We start from the raw sequence: 14,482 nt of genomic DNA, 5'->3' as shown, positions 1-14,482 counted from the left end.
AAAAAGAGTAAAGGAGCAAAAGAAGGAAAGAGAGGGGAAGAGAACTAAAGCAGTGGTACTGAGAGAATGTGAGAAAGCTGAAAAGTGGTGCAAGGGAGAGAGGAAATGCAGACAGTTGAAATTGGATTGAGGAGTTGTGAGTAAAGGAACAGCGATGAAACAAAGTGAAAGAAAGGCAGTGTAAGTGAGTAAAGAGAGCTGAATAAGGGTGGAAAAAGGAAAATTAGTGTGAGACAATGGGAATACAATGTAAATTAGACAATGCAAACTATAGAATGACTTATACAATATGTTACATTGTTTATTTTTGCTGTTCTCAGAATATATTGAATTTCACTTAAAACAGTGAGTTCAAACTCTTCATCATATAACAACGGGAAAAAAAACCACAATCTAAAAGATTGTGTTTAAAAAAAACATATAAACTTACAAATCATATATGTACACTAATCTTTGATTCACTTACTTTTCCTTGAGGCCAAATAGTAGATAGTGTAGGTCCTTTTGGTAGAAAAAAAGTCTGCTGTTCTCTAAAAGTTCCATTTCATCGATATCCTATGAAAAAAGATCTAAGAACATCTGAAATAATTCTCAACGTTTTCATTTTCCTCCTTGTGTTAAGTTATGACTTTTTACTCATACCTTGAATTTTCCTTACGGCCAAATAGTGTCAGATATATGAGTATATTTTGAATTTTGTCTAATTAAACTCTGAAATAACCGTTTACCCGAAGTTTTCAAAGAAAAGCTCATATGAAATTTTCACAATGTTTTAAAATTCATATTCTCTTTTTTGATCACTCATGTTCAACATGTGCTTTAAAACTGATATCACTTACTATGAGATCCCCTTACAGTACCTATATGAGATATATAATTTTAAACATTAGACTAACTAACTAACTTTTATTAACTACTCCCGTCTTCAAAGGCCAATTACCTTTACTAAAACTTTGGTTTTAAAAACACTAGGTAAGAATTTTTAAAGTCATAAGGCAAACGTTGTTTATAAGTCAAATGAGAATCATTGCAGTAACTCCAACCTTTTTGACATTTTAAGTAGCATGTGTAATGTCCTGATGTTGTCGAAGGACCGTCATGATAAATAATAAGCAGGTAAGCAGCTAACTCCAACTAGCTGTACTATAGCAAGTGAGCAATGGGAATTACACTTTTCCAAAATATATGCTAGCCCGGGAGCTGCCATAGGAGATTATTGCCCTGGAACACTGGAATCTTTAGAAATTACCTTGGGGGAAGTCACCGTGGCCATTAACCAGAGCCTTGGTAATAAGGCACCCGGGCCTGATGGCTTCCCAATAGATATAATTAGGCATAAGCCGGAACTCTGGGGACCGATTTTTATAAACATTTTTAATAGTCTCCCGTTTGTCCCAATACCTGTGACCTGGTCCACGAGCATAATCGTGCCCATTTATAAAAAGGGCGAAAGATCTGACCCTGTAAATTATAGGCCCATTTCGCTCCTGGACAACACACTGAAAATCTTGTGTAGGGTATTGTATAATAGAGTTAACGACTGGGCTGAGGAAATGGGGGTACTAGACCGTTGTCAAATGGGTTTTAGAGGTAAGGTTGGGACTATCGAACAATGCCTAAATTTAAATCTTTTAATAAGCAAATATAACATAGCCAAGGCATAGCCCATTTACCTTGCATTCATGGATTTATCGTCCGCATTTGACCTGGTAAATAGGTCAAAATTGTGGTCGACTCTTTTGTCCTACGGCCTAGATGCCCCCTTGGTACATTTCCTCTCCTACCTGCATAAAGATACAAAGGCGCAGGTACGGATTGATATGGAGGGCACAGTTTCCGGGCCAATTAATGTTGAAAGAGGTGTGAGGCAGGGGTGCGTTTTAGCACCCCTGTTATTTATTATCTACATAAATGTCCTGAGTAATTCCCTGAAGAGGGCCACCACAGATGTTCCCAAAAATAAAGGAGGCTTACTACCCTGTCTTTTGTATGCTGAGGACGCTGTGCTCATGGGATTAACACCTAAAGCCCTACGCGCACTAGTCAGGGATTTTTCTTATTATATGGGGAATTTGGACCTTAAGGTAAATTTTAATAAATCATTTATTATGTCCTGTGGGCCGGGTGCCAGACAACTAAATTCCATCACGGTAGGAGCTGATAAGTTGCTCTCAACCAAGACTTTTCCATATTTAGGTATGGTCTTTGCTGCGAACGGCCTGTGGAGTGGGCATATTGCCCACGCCACAGGCAAGTTCTCAAAGGCCATAAACTCAATTCTATCCCTTCCTAGACCGAGGAGAATTGGAGCAACTAAAGCAATCCTAAAGATATACAGTCTACAATGCACTCCTGTGGCAACCTACGGCGCCGAAATCTGGGGGTTAGTAAAAACCCCTACATTACAAAGAGAAGAGAATCGGCTCTGTAGGAAACTGCTGGGGGCCCCCATTTCATCACCGGGGTACATTTGTCACTCAGAGTTGAATATACCGTATATCAGTGATTTTATTGCTGCAAGGCCTGCACTATTCTGGCTGGCCATTTGGGCAAATGACTATGCTAGTTTAACACAGGATATCCTGAGGGAGTGCCTAGCCTGTGATAAATGGAACAGGATCCCATGGCTTCGTGCTATACAGGAAAGTTTGTCTAGCATAGGCAGAGGCGATCTCTTTGATAATCCATCTCATATCAAGAGTAATGATAAAAAGGAAGTCCAATTTGAACTATATGCCACCTATATTGAAAAGAGATTGTCAGATGAGATGCGGAAACAAACTGTTGTGTCCTATACTAACAATGGCTTATTTATTCAACAACTTCCATTGTATTTGATATTGGCAATGTGTAATTGGGAAAGATCCTTACTTTTCAGAATGAGAGCTGGAACTATTAAGTTTTCACTCTGTTTTCCTTTGGGACACAGCACATCTGGAAATACTCAGTGTCCTTGCGACGGAGTCAGTAAACAAAATGACTTACACTTCTTTTTTATTTGTAAGTTTTATATGAAATATATTAAATGGTTTTTAGCCCCATATTTTAAAAAACATAGACCGCTCTCCTTGAATCAGTCCTATTTAATGCTCCTAAAATTAGAGGATGATGAACTTATATTCCGCACAACCACTTTCTTAAAAGTTATTTTTAATGTACGTAAAACTATGGAATGCCCCTGATTTATTTACTTGCACTTTTCATGACTGTTGACCTCTTTTGCACTTTATATAATGAGAAATATGTTACTTTGTAATTGTATTGATATGCACTTTATTACATCTATTGTAATTTCTAAAAATGTTGAATTGTATTGTAATTGTGCTTTTATGGATTTGTTGGAATCCGAATAAAGATTTTGAATCGAATCGAATCGATAAATAATAGCTACAGTTGTACAGGTTCTTCCTGAAATTGATAACTGAGAAGCCACAACATTTTTGATACAAGTTGTCAATTTAGTTCCATCAGGTCTACATCGTTGGAAAACTAAAATGATATATTGACCATAACTTTGTATAAATAATGTGGACAGCATTGGACACTTACATTGGGTACACACCATATTATGATCTGCTGCTTTAACTAGATTATTAAATGACACTGATTTACAGTCTGGTAAAGTCAAATATTTAAATCTTTCAGTGTCTATTCTAGTAGTACTTGATGAACTACAGTTGTGGCAGTCATGCTGCCATTGATAAGAAAGGCTAAAAAGATGTTCTACATCTACACCTTCATCTTCCAAAACACCAAACATATACATTAAAAATTCCTGACAATCCTGCTGAATGTTCTGTGAAAATTTATCTTGACCAGAACACATGTCTAAAATATTTCGAATTTCTGTTACACTTTCTATTTTTGCTCTATCACTGCTATATTTCTCAAACACAGAATTCAATAAACCACACAATCTTTGATCCCGATTTTCAACAATCTGTTCTTGTAAAGTTTGAAGAAAAAAAACAACATTAACCACTACATTAGCATAGCAGTTGAGACCAGAACTGTTTTCAAACTGAAATCCAACAACATTTTCATCAGAATCCTTTTTCTTTCTGTTTTGAATTACATTTTCATCTACTTTTTGTCTTTTTGCTACTACCTTACTGCAATTATTCTCATTTCTTATTTTGCGGCCTACCACACGTTTTTCAAACAGAGGATATTGAGGCAAATGTGGAGCATACTCTCTTCTTAACCTATTGTATTCTTTAACACAATCTAGATCTGCACAAATCTTTGTCTCATCACACTCAATCAAGTACAATCCTGATAAAGTTCTGACTCGTGATAATGCCACATATGCCATACCATCTATAAACACAGATCTTTCAATGTTCACCAAAGCACTATCTACACTTAAACCTTGAGATTTATGAATTGTCACCGCATATGCCAAACAAACTGGAAACTGTTTTCGACGAACATATAAGTCTTTTACAAGCAAAAATCTAGCAGAACAACGACTGATTTGTTGTACTTGTTCAATGCCATCAAATTTTATTTTTAAAAATTAAATTCCATCTCTATTTCTATAATTTACAAAATCAACAACATAACCCATTGCTCCATTTACCAGACCTCTTTCAACATTTAAATTCCTTCTCAAAATGATACGACAATTTAAACACACATTCAGAGTCTTTTCAAAACCAGCTGTTTTAGAAATACTTTTCTCTAATGAATCCAATTTTGTTTTCAAATTTTCTGACAAAACAATTGTTGCACCCACATACTCTATTTTATCTATTGCTTTCAGTTTCACAATTTCTTCATTTTCTAACTTTAACATTTTGTTGTTGAAGATGGAACATTCTTGCAGAGTTGGCATCAAACATATCCCAGATTTCTTCAGAGTCATTTTTAAAAAAATATTCTCTGGAAGAATGTTTTCATTTGGATACAAATTTGAAATTAATCGAGCATGTAAAGCTTCTTTCCCAAGCTCACTTACTTTTCCGATTCTTACATCTTGTAGAATATTTTTATAATCTTCATCCTTTGCCTGTCGCATATTTTGAAGCAGTTCAGCATATTTAAAATGTAACCATATATTAACGTTTCCAATGCTTCCAAGGGACTTCCTGGTATCTTCATGCGTAAGCATTTTAAACACTGGTTGTCCTTTTACTGGAGTCAACTGCAGTAGATCTCCAAAAACAATAATGTGTTTTCCTCCAAATAACACATCATACTCTGTTCTAAGAATTTCTTGCATTCTCAAATGCACAAAAGCAAGCGTTAGATTTGAGACCATGCTTACTTCATCAATGATAAGAAGTTTCATTTTCTTCAAGACCCTGGAAACTTCAGAACACGCATCTCCAGATAGCTTGTTGTAATGCAATTTATTATCATGCTCAACTGGCAGCATCAGTAAATGATGTAGAGTAATCCCTTTAATGTTATGTGCTGCCAGTCCAGTTGGAGCGGTTACAACACAAGACAGCAGTGATTCAGTCCTTTTCTGCAAATAAGTTGCAATGGCTTTAATCAAAAACTTTTTCCTGTTCCCGCTTCTCTACTTACATACAGTCGAACAGGCTTAAATGATATACATGAGCACACTTTTTTCTCATGTCTGAATCCATGTTCAATCTGTTCTGTGACTTCATCATATATTTTTTTCTGCTCAACGTTTAGTTGCTTTACCAAATCTTTTAAGTTAACTACATCCTCTTGAACTTGTTCCATAGCTTTTTCCACCTCATCCATGGCAGTTGCAGCTTCATTTTGGATAATTGGTCCTCCTAGTGGATCCTGACTCAATGAAGTAGAACTCTGACTGTCTTGAGAACTGTCTCTAGCAATCTCTTCAGCAATTGTGGTTTCTTGCTCTATTTCTTCGTTCAACATTTGCAGATAATTTGGAAAAACAGGACATTCTATGGTATCCTTGGTTGCATTAAAAGAGTCTTCATAACAGAGAAAATCTCCAAGTAGTTCCTCTTCTGTACGCCATGGCTTAAAGAGTTGCAAAAGAGCTAAATAGTAAAATTCTCTTTTGTCTGGAGCTTCGCAACTCAATTTTTGATGATTAATCAAATGGTCTTTTCTCTGCTTCACTAGACATCCTTCATACCCAATGACAGCATATTTTCCATTATTGATATCTTCTGTGATGTTCCTCTTATAACTGTAGTTTTGCAGAACTTCATACAAACAAGTGTTCTCAAGGTGAGTACTTCTATTTGGATAGTATGTATCCAACATGTTTGTCTTCAAAATATCTGTACTGTTTGGTTCTTTCTCCGCCAAATATTCAATTTCTTGTACAGATTTCAAAACTCGGTTTTGTGTTGCAGCAAGACCTAGACTCACCCAAATGATTGTTCTTGATTTGGCATAGAGACTTGCTGATGATAACCGATCAGAACATTCATATGCTCCAATTTCTAGATGCGACAACATCTTCAGACTGAAACTGTATAATTGTTTACTTATACTCTTTTCATGTGAAATGTCTTCCCACATTTCCTTCAGTTCAGTCTTTTCTTTTTTTGTGATGTAAGATGTCACATATCGAGCCACAGCAATAGAGTTGTCAGCAACAAACTGAATATCCATGTTAGCATTCCACATGGATAAAATCACTGGGTTGTAGTTGTTGATATACTTGGACTCTTCGTTTCTTTTTAAATTGTATGTATTTTTGGGTGATTTCCTTGTCACAGTATGTCGCAGAGAAGACATCAAATTATTTACTCTTCCTTTAGAAATCACTGGTCGTGGAAACGCGAAACGACATTTCGTGAAGAATTTCTCCTTGTTTTTAAATTTTCAACGACAGTACTTTCCACAACGATGAGATTGAAAACGTAAAACTTGTTGCCTTAAACTGTTTTCTTCATTAGTTTTCGGAACAGCATATGTTGAATATTCTTCAATGAAACTCATCACTGTGTCATCCTAATCAGTTCCAAATTTGGGTGCATCTTTACTCTATAACAACATAGGTATATGAGGAGCACCTCTCGCTTGATATTCCTTCCTCCAAAAGAAATCCAAAAGCTCACCAAGGGGAGGATTTTTTTTGTTGGTAATAAAAGACATCATAGCTTCAAATCTATGATTAAAATATCTGCAAACATTCACTGGATCCAAAGAACACAGTTCTCCAGGTGTTTTCAATTCTATATTTTGTATGTTTCCATTTGCCTCTCGTAGAAATTGAAGTAAGTCGGCCCATGCATACTCAGCACAGCTAAGAGTGAGGAACCATGTAGGAGTTCCTAAGTTTCTTAGCATACCATTCAATTCCCCATGCTGATGGAACCAATACTCGTTTGTTCCATGCTGAACTGCCATGAGATTGATTAGCTGAGATTCCAAAATACTGTCTTGCAGATTGACTTTCTCCATAAAGTCCCTCGCCGAAACATTTTGCAGATGAGCTCCACTTTTCAGTATATGATTAACTGCATAAGAAAGCCCAGACAAATCACTTTCATACAGTAGATTTAAAAAAATACGGAATGCATTGACGAAACCTTGGATCTTCAGCATATAATCTTAAAGTCCGGTATTCAGCTGCAGGAATTTGAACTGGTCGATCGTCATATCGTCCACCTCGACCTGTTGGAAATAACTGTGGAAAACAACGAGCTTCCAAACTTTCTTCCAATACAATAATAGGACTTCCTTTTGCTGCTTTCATTTGAAACAAGTCAATTGCATTCCCCATTACTTCTTTGGAATGCAAAGGATGAACAGTATAATGTTCATATATTTCTTCACTTCTAGACATATCAACTTTTTCAATTTGGCCAACTGAACAATCACTGTCTTCTTCTGCAGCTGTTTCCTCTGCTCCAACACTTACATCTTTATAGTACTCATTATTTTTGACCAAATACAACGTTGCCTTTTTGACTTTCCTAACATCCACTAAATCTTGCCAGATTTTCTTACTCTTTGTCGGAACCCCATTAACTAGAATAACCAGAGGATCCTCTCCTACTCTTTCTACACCAATTGTATCAATATTTTTCTTGACATCTAGAGGCAAATAAACAACTCTTCCCTTTAATCCTCTTTGTAAATCTGTAGGAGGTAATTTCCCTATCTTAGGCTCCATGCGAACAATAGCTTGAAAAGGATGGACACATTGAATCAAAATTGATTCATAAGTATTTAAATCCATCAATTCAGTAGGAATATCTATCAAATGAAGATTATTATGAAAAGCTCTAGCAGGCATTCTATTTTCATTTAATTTTTTCAAACAATAATTACAAATACGTTGATCAAAACTCAAATCGAAAGAATTCTCCACCAACAAATAACTTACAAAATCCTTCCATTCACTATTATTTTCCAATTCACATTTTGCATATAAATCAACTTACCTAGTCTGAATCTTATAATGAGTCCGTCGACAACACACACAAGTTAAATTAGGCCTTTCACTTGATTTCACCTTAAACTTGGTAATTTCCTCGTCAAACTTTTCTATACTTGAAATTTGTACATTGTCTTCCACATTACCATCCATTACTATATCCATTTCTACCCTGTCCTCTTTGTTCCCAAAATAACAAAACTCAATTTCTTCACAAATAGTCTTCACATCTACTTCAGATCCATGCAAAAGAGCACTGTTTAACTGTTTAAGCTTAAGTGCCGGACTTTTTGCATAATACAACCTTCTCACTAATTTCTTCACCTTATTATGATGCACTGCTAACATCATAAAATGGTGAAAAACACTCTGACATACTTTTCTAGAAAGACAAGCCAGTTAATGCCCATGCAAGACTGTGTTTTCTCTCACTCTGCAAGGATCTAACTCTTGCAAGATCTTCATTTTTTGTTTTAGACTTTTCTTACTATATGTACGTAAGAAATTTCGAGGCAAATCGATTGAATCCTGTCGCACACTACAAATACTACTGCACTTCCATGTGTACACTGGACCCTTAGTACGTCTCCCTAAAACTTCATCAGCTAACACCTCTTCTGCATCTCTAGACACAAGTTTCTCTTTTTCCATCACACAACCATCTTTCACCTCATATGCTCGACCACTGGTGCCAACTGCATGAACCAAATCATTTTCCTGAAAGTAACTCTCCTCATTAAAAAATGGCTCAGAACTTGAACTATGCATTCATTCTCCAGAAAATACTTCACAAAAATTAGTCTGATTAATTATTCTTTTACATCTACTGTTCCATTTGAAAACATCAATTGCCTTATTGAGTATCCTAATTCTATTGATTATTAAAACAAATATTTTTTTCTTAACTTCAAAAGCCTGATCAACAATCTTCTCTACACTTTTCTTTTTCTTGTAAAAAGCAGCTCTCTGTTTACCTTTCTTTTCATTTTTTAGCAAATTTAAAACTACCCTATTGTGAAACATTCGTCTATGAATGTCCCTAAATTGATTTAACCTTCTATTGCTATCCATATTCTACTCTCCTGCTCCAATAGAGAAATTTTTTGAGGGCCTCTCCTTCCTTTTCAAATTTGCTCTCTCCATCTGAATCTTCACATTCCCATTAATATTTGTTTTTGTTTTACATATGTTGCGAAAAAAAGACTTAGTTGTCTTACCAGGACCTTTTTGGGTGTTTTTAGAAGTACTTGTTGTAGAGGATTCCTATACTTCCATTGCTAATTTTGTTTTTTTCCGTATGGTATTTTTTCTTCTCCTTTGCCTTGACGGCATTTTTGCTTACATTTGAAATGTTGATTTCAATCTGTGGTAAAGAAAAAAATAACACATTATAGACCACTATTAGCAAACAACAAAGCAATCACAATAAGCAAACGATATAAACACTAATTTGCAACATATCTAAGTTTATACCACAGCAACTATATAACTAGGAGTAAGACAAAGAAAAACAGCTAGAGGGAGTAACACAAAAACACAGAGAGACTCAGACAAAGAAACAGGTAGAGGGAGTAAAACATATAAAAGGACTAAGACAAAGAGAGTGTATAATATGTTGAAAGACAGAAAAAGGATGTAATAGGGAAAGGGAGTCAGTCAAAAAAAGGGAGTAAATCAGAAAAAGGATGCAACAGGGTATAAAACAGAGAAAGGGTGTAACAGGAACTAACACAGAGAGAGGGTATTAGAAGAGAAAAGGTTGTAAAAGAGACTAAAACAGAGCGAGCCTGTAAAGGAAGAGACAGAGAGTAAGTTTCAGAGAGGGTGTAAGAGGAAGTAAATCAGAGACAGGATGTTACAAGAAATAGGACAGACAGAGGGTGTAACAGGAAGAGAGAAAAAAAGTCAGAAAGAGAAAGAGAGACTGTATAAAACAGACAAAAGGTGTAATAGAAAGTAACTCAAGGCTAGAATATTACAAAGAAAAAGGTTGATTAGATAGTATCTGCATGATTCAAGAAATATATTAACACATTTCACAATCATGTCATCCATGTTTCCTCAGATTACTCATATTTTTGGATAATGCTTGGTTAAAACATTTTGCTGCATAGAGAAATTATCTTTTTAGAAACACAGCACAGGACCTATGTACAAGCATTCAATTTCACTACTGAAACCTCACTGTTTCACAAAATATAAATCCCCTATCTTGCAAATGTTCATAGCAAGCATTATCAAAAAGCAAGACACAAACCAACAGCAAAGAAAATCAGGGCCTTATTTATGAAGGCCTTGCGCCACCGGTGCGTCACTTTTTTCCCATGTTAAAAGTGATGCACCGGCGCCACAAGGCAATCATAAATAAGGCCCAAATGTAAATACCATTGATTTGCCACCAAAATCGTTTTTTGAATAACATTTTAGAAACATAGTGCAGGACCTATGTACAAGCATTCAATTTCACTACTGAAACCTCACTGTTTCACAAAATACAAATCCCCTATCTTGCAAATGATCATAACAAGCATTATCAAAAAGCAAGACAGAAACCAACAGCAAAGAAACTCAGGGCCTTATTTATGAAGGCCTTGCGCCACCGGTGCGTCACTTCTTTCCCATGTTAAAAGTGATGCACCGGCGCCACAAGGCAATCATAAATAAGGCCCAAATGTAAATACCTTTGATTTGCCCCCAAAATCGTTTTTGAATAACATTTTAGAAACACAGCGCAGGACCTATGTACAAGCATTCAATTTCACTACTGAAACCTCACTGTTTCACAAAATACAAATCCCCTATCTTGCAAATGTTCATAGCAAGCATTATCAAAAAGCAAGACACAAACCAACAGCAAAGAAACTCAGGGCCTTATTTATGAAGACCTTGCGCCACTGGTGCGTCACTTTTTTCCCATGTTAAAAGTGATGCACCGGCACCACAAGGCAATCATAAATTAGGCCCAAATGTAAATACCATTGATTTGCCCCCAAAATCGTTTTTGGAATAACATTTAAGAAACACAGCGCAGGACCTATGTACAAGCATTCAATTTCACTACTGAAACCTCACTGTTTCACAAAATACAAATCCCCTATATTGCAAATGTTCATAGCAAGCATTATCAAAAAGCAAGACACAAACCAACAGCAAAGAAACTCAGGGCCTTATTTATGAAGGCCTTGCGCCACCAGTGCGTCACTTTTTTCCCATGTTAAAAGTGACGCACTGGCGCCACAAGGCAAGAAACTCAGGGCCTTATTTATGAAGGCCTTGCGCCACTGGTGCGTCACTTTTTTCCCATGTTAAAAGTGATGCACCGGCGCCACAAGGCAATCATAAATAAGGTCCAAATGTAAATACCATTGATTTGCCACCAAAATCGTGTTTGGAATAACATTTAAGAAACACAGCAAAGGACCTATGTACAAGCATTCAGTTTCACTACTGAAACCTCACTGTTTCACAAAATAAAAATCCCCTATCTTGCAAATGTTCATAGCAAGCATTATCAAAAAGCAAGACACACTCCAACAGCAAAGAAACTCAGGGCCTTATTTATGAAGGCCTTGCGCCACCAGTGCGTCACTTTTTTCCCATGTTAAAAGTGACGCACTGGCGCCACAAGGCAATCATAAATAAGACCCAAATGTAAATACCATTGATTTGCCCCCCAAATAGTTTTTTGAATAACATTTTAGAAACACAGCGCAGGACCTAGGTACAAGCATTCAATTTCACTACTGAAACCTCACTGTTTCACAAAATACAAATCCCCTATCTTGCAAATGTTCATAGCAAGCATTATCAAAAAGCAAAACACAAACCAACAGCAAAGAAACTCAGGGCCTTATTTATGAAGGCTTTAAGCCACCAGTGCGTCACTTTTTTCCCATGTTAAAAGTGACGCACCGGCGCCACAAGGCAATCATAAATAAGGCCCAAATGTAAATGCCATTGATTTGCCCCCAAAATCGTTTGTGGAATAACATTTAAGAAACACAGCGCAGGACCTATGTACAAGCATTCAATTTCACTACTGAAACCTCACTGTTTCATAAAATACAAATCACCTATCTTGCAAATATTCATAGCAAGCATTATCAAAAAGCAAGACAGAAACCAACAGCAAAGAAACTCAGGGCCTTATTTATGAAGGCCTTGCGCCACCGGTGCGTCACTTTTTTCCCATGTTAAAACTGACGCACTGGCGCCACAAGGCAATCATAAATAAGGCCCAAATGTAAATACCATTGATTTGCCCCCAAAATCGTTTTTTGAATAACATTTTAGAAACACAGCGCAGGACCTATGTACAAGCATTCAATTTCACTACTGAAACCTCACTGTTTCACAAAATACAAATCCTCTATCTTGCAAATGTTCATAGCAAGCATTATCAAAAAGCAAGACAGAAATCAACAGCAAAGACACTCAGAACCTTATTTATGAAGGCCTTGCGCCACCGGTGCGTCACTTTTTTCCCATGTTAAAAGTGACGCACCAGCGCCACAAGGCAATCAAAAATAACACCCAAATGTAAATACCATTGATTTGCCCCCAAAATCGTTTTTGGAATAACATTTAAGAAACACAACACAGGACCTATGTACAAGCATTCAATTTCACTACTGAAACCTCACTGTTTCACAAAATACAAATCCCCTATCTTGCAAATGTTCATAGCAAGCATTTCCAAAAAACATGCCACAAACCAATAAGAAAGAATCTCAATCTGCTTCCAAATCTGAGGTAATGCAAGTGACATCATTCTAAAACGTTCAAATATATTTATTTAATGAGGCAAACACTATTAATTTCTTCTCAAAAATATAAGCCATCCATTTACTCCAAAATCGTTTTTTAAATAACTTTTTACAAACACAGCACAAGTCCTATGTACACGCATTCAATTTTACTACTGAAACTTCACTATCTGCTTCCAAATCTTCTCCATCGAGCAAACAAGTCTCTATCTAAATTAAATGAATCATTACTTACCTTTACAAATGCTTTGGGAGATTGAGAACAGTGTCAGACACACACACCAATTTTTCTTTAGCAGAGCAACAGGTGTGCACTCAATACACTGAAACCAAGACTGGCAGAGAAAACCTCTAATTCTACACACATATGCCTCATTTCAACCAATCAAAACTCTTCCCTCACTTTTTTCAAACCAACACCCTTCCCCCTCTCAGACCTTTCTATCTGTTACCATAGCAACTCCCTCCTAACTGAACTCTCAGGTTCAAAAGTTTATTCTACAATGTTGCAAATTAAGTCAGCAAGGATGTTTGACCTCTCAATACACCAGCTTATCCAGGGCATTATTGCTTTTAGTGACTCTTTCTTAACCATTCAAATTGCTTCTTTCACACAACACAACCATGCACCCTAACTTTCAGTTTTCAACTATCTGAATCCACCAATCATTGCTTGTGATTCAAGAGCAGAGAAACTCCACAATTATGATTTTTGTAAACTCCTACTGTTCCAACTGCCATTTCATTCCCACACTTCATCTGACTGCACCAGAACTTTCTCTCATCATGTATTCTGTGTGGATTATTGGACATAGCTACATCCACTGGGCTCAAAGGTATGCAGCTAGCAGACATTTTCACAACCTTGATTTATCAAATGTGGAAATCAAGTGGATTGGCCAGAGAGGATTGAGATGTCACCAATTGATACCATTGGTGAAAACCTTTTTGCATCTGCCAAACCCTGACCTCTTAATAGTGCACTGTGGTGGAAATGACTTGGGCACTATGACTGGGGTTGGTCTGGAAATGCTTTTAAAGGACACCTTTGGTATATTCCAATATATGCCAAAGACAGAAATAGAACGGGTCCAACCAATTTTGTCCACAATTTGAGAAAGCACGGAAACATGTGAATAAATCTGTTTCTGCTTACATGAGAGACTATGGAATGGGTTCAATATACAACAATAACTTGTGTTACAACATGCAAGACATCTACAGAGGAGATGGTGTGCACTTCTCAGATGAGGGGAATAGAATATTCCTCCTGAATTTAAGACTGTGCATTGGAACCTACTTGTAGGTACTTAAATCAGCCACAGAACCCAAAAGCTCTTTTCAGGGCTACCCTACCTCTGATCACTCA

Source organism: Lissotriton vulgaris, chromosome 6 (assembly GCF_964263255.1).
Source record: "Lissotriton vulgaris chromosome 6, aLisVul1.2, whole genome shotgun sequence".
Taxonomy (NCBI): domain Eukaryota; kingdom Metazoa; phylum Chordata; class Amphibia; order Caudata; family Salamandridae; genus Lissotriton; species Lissotriton vulgaris.
The sequence above is the reverse complement of the archived record's forward strand: the minus strand, read 5'-3'. Positions refer to the sequence as shown.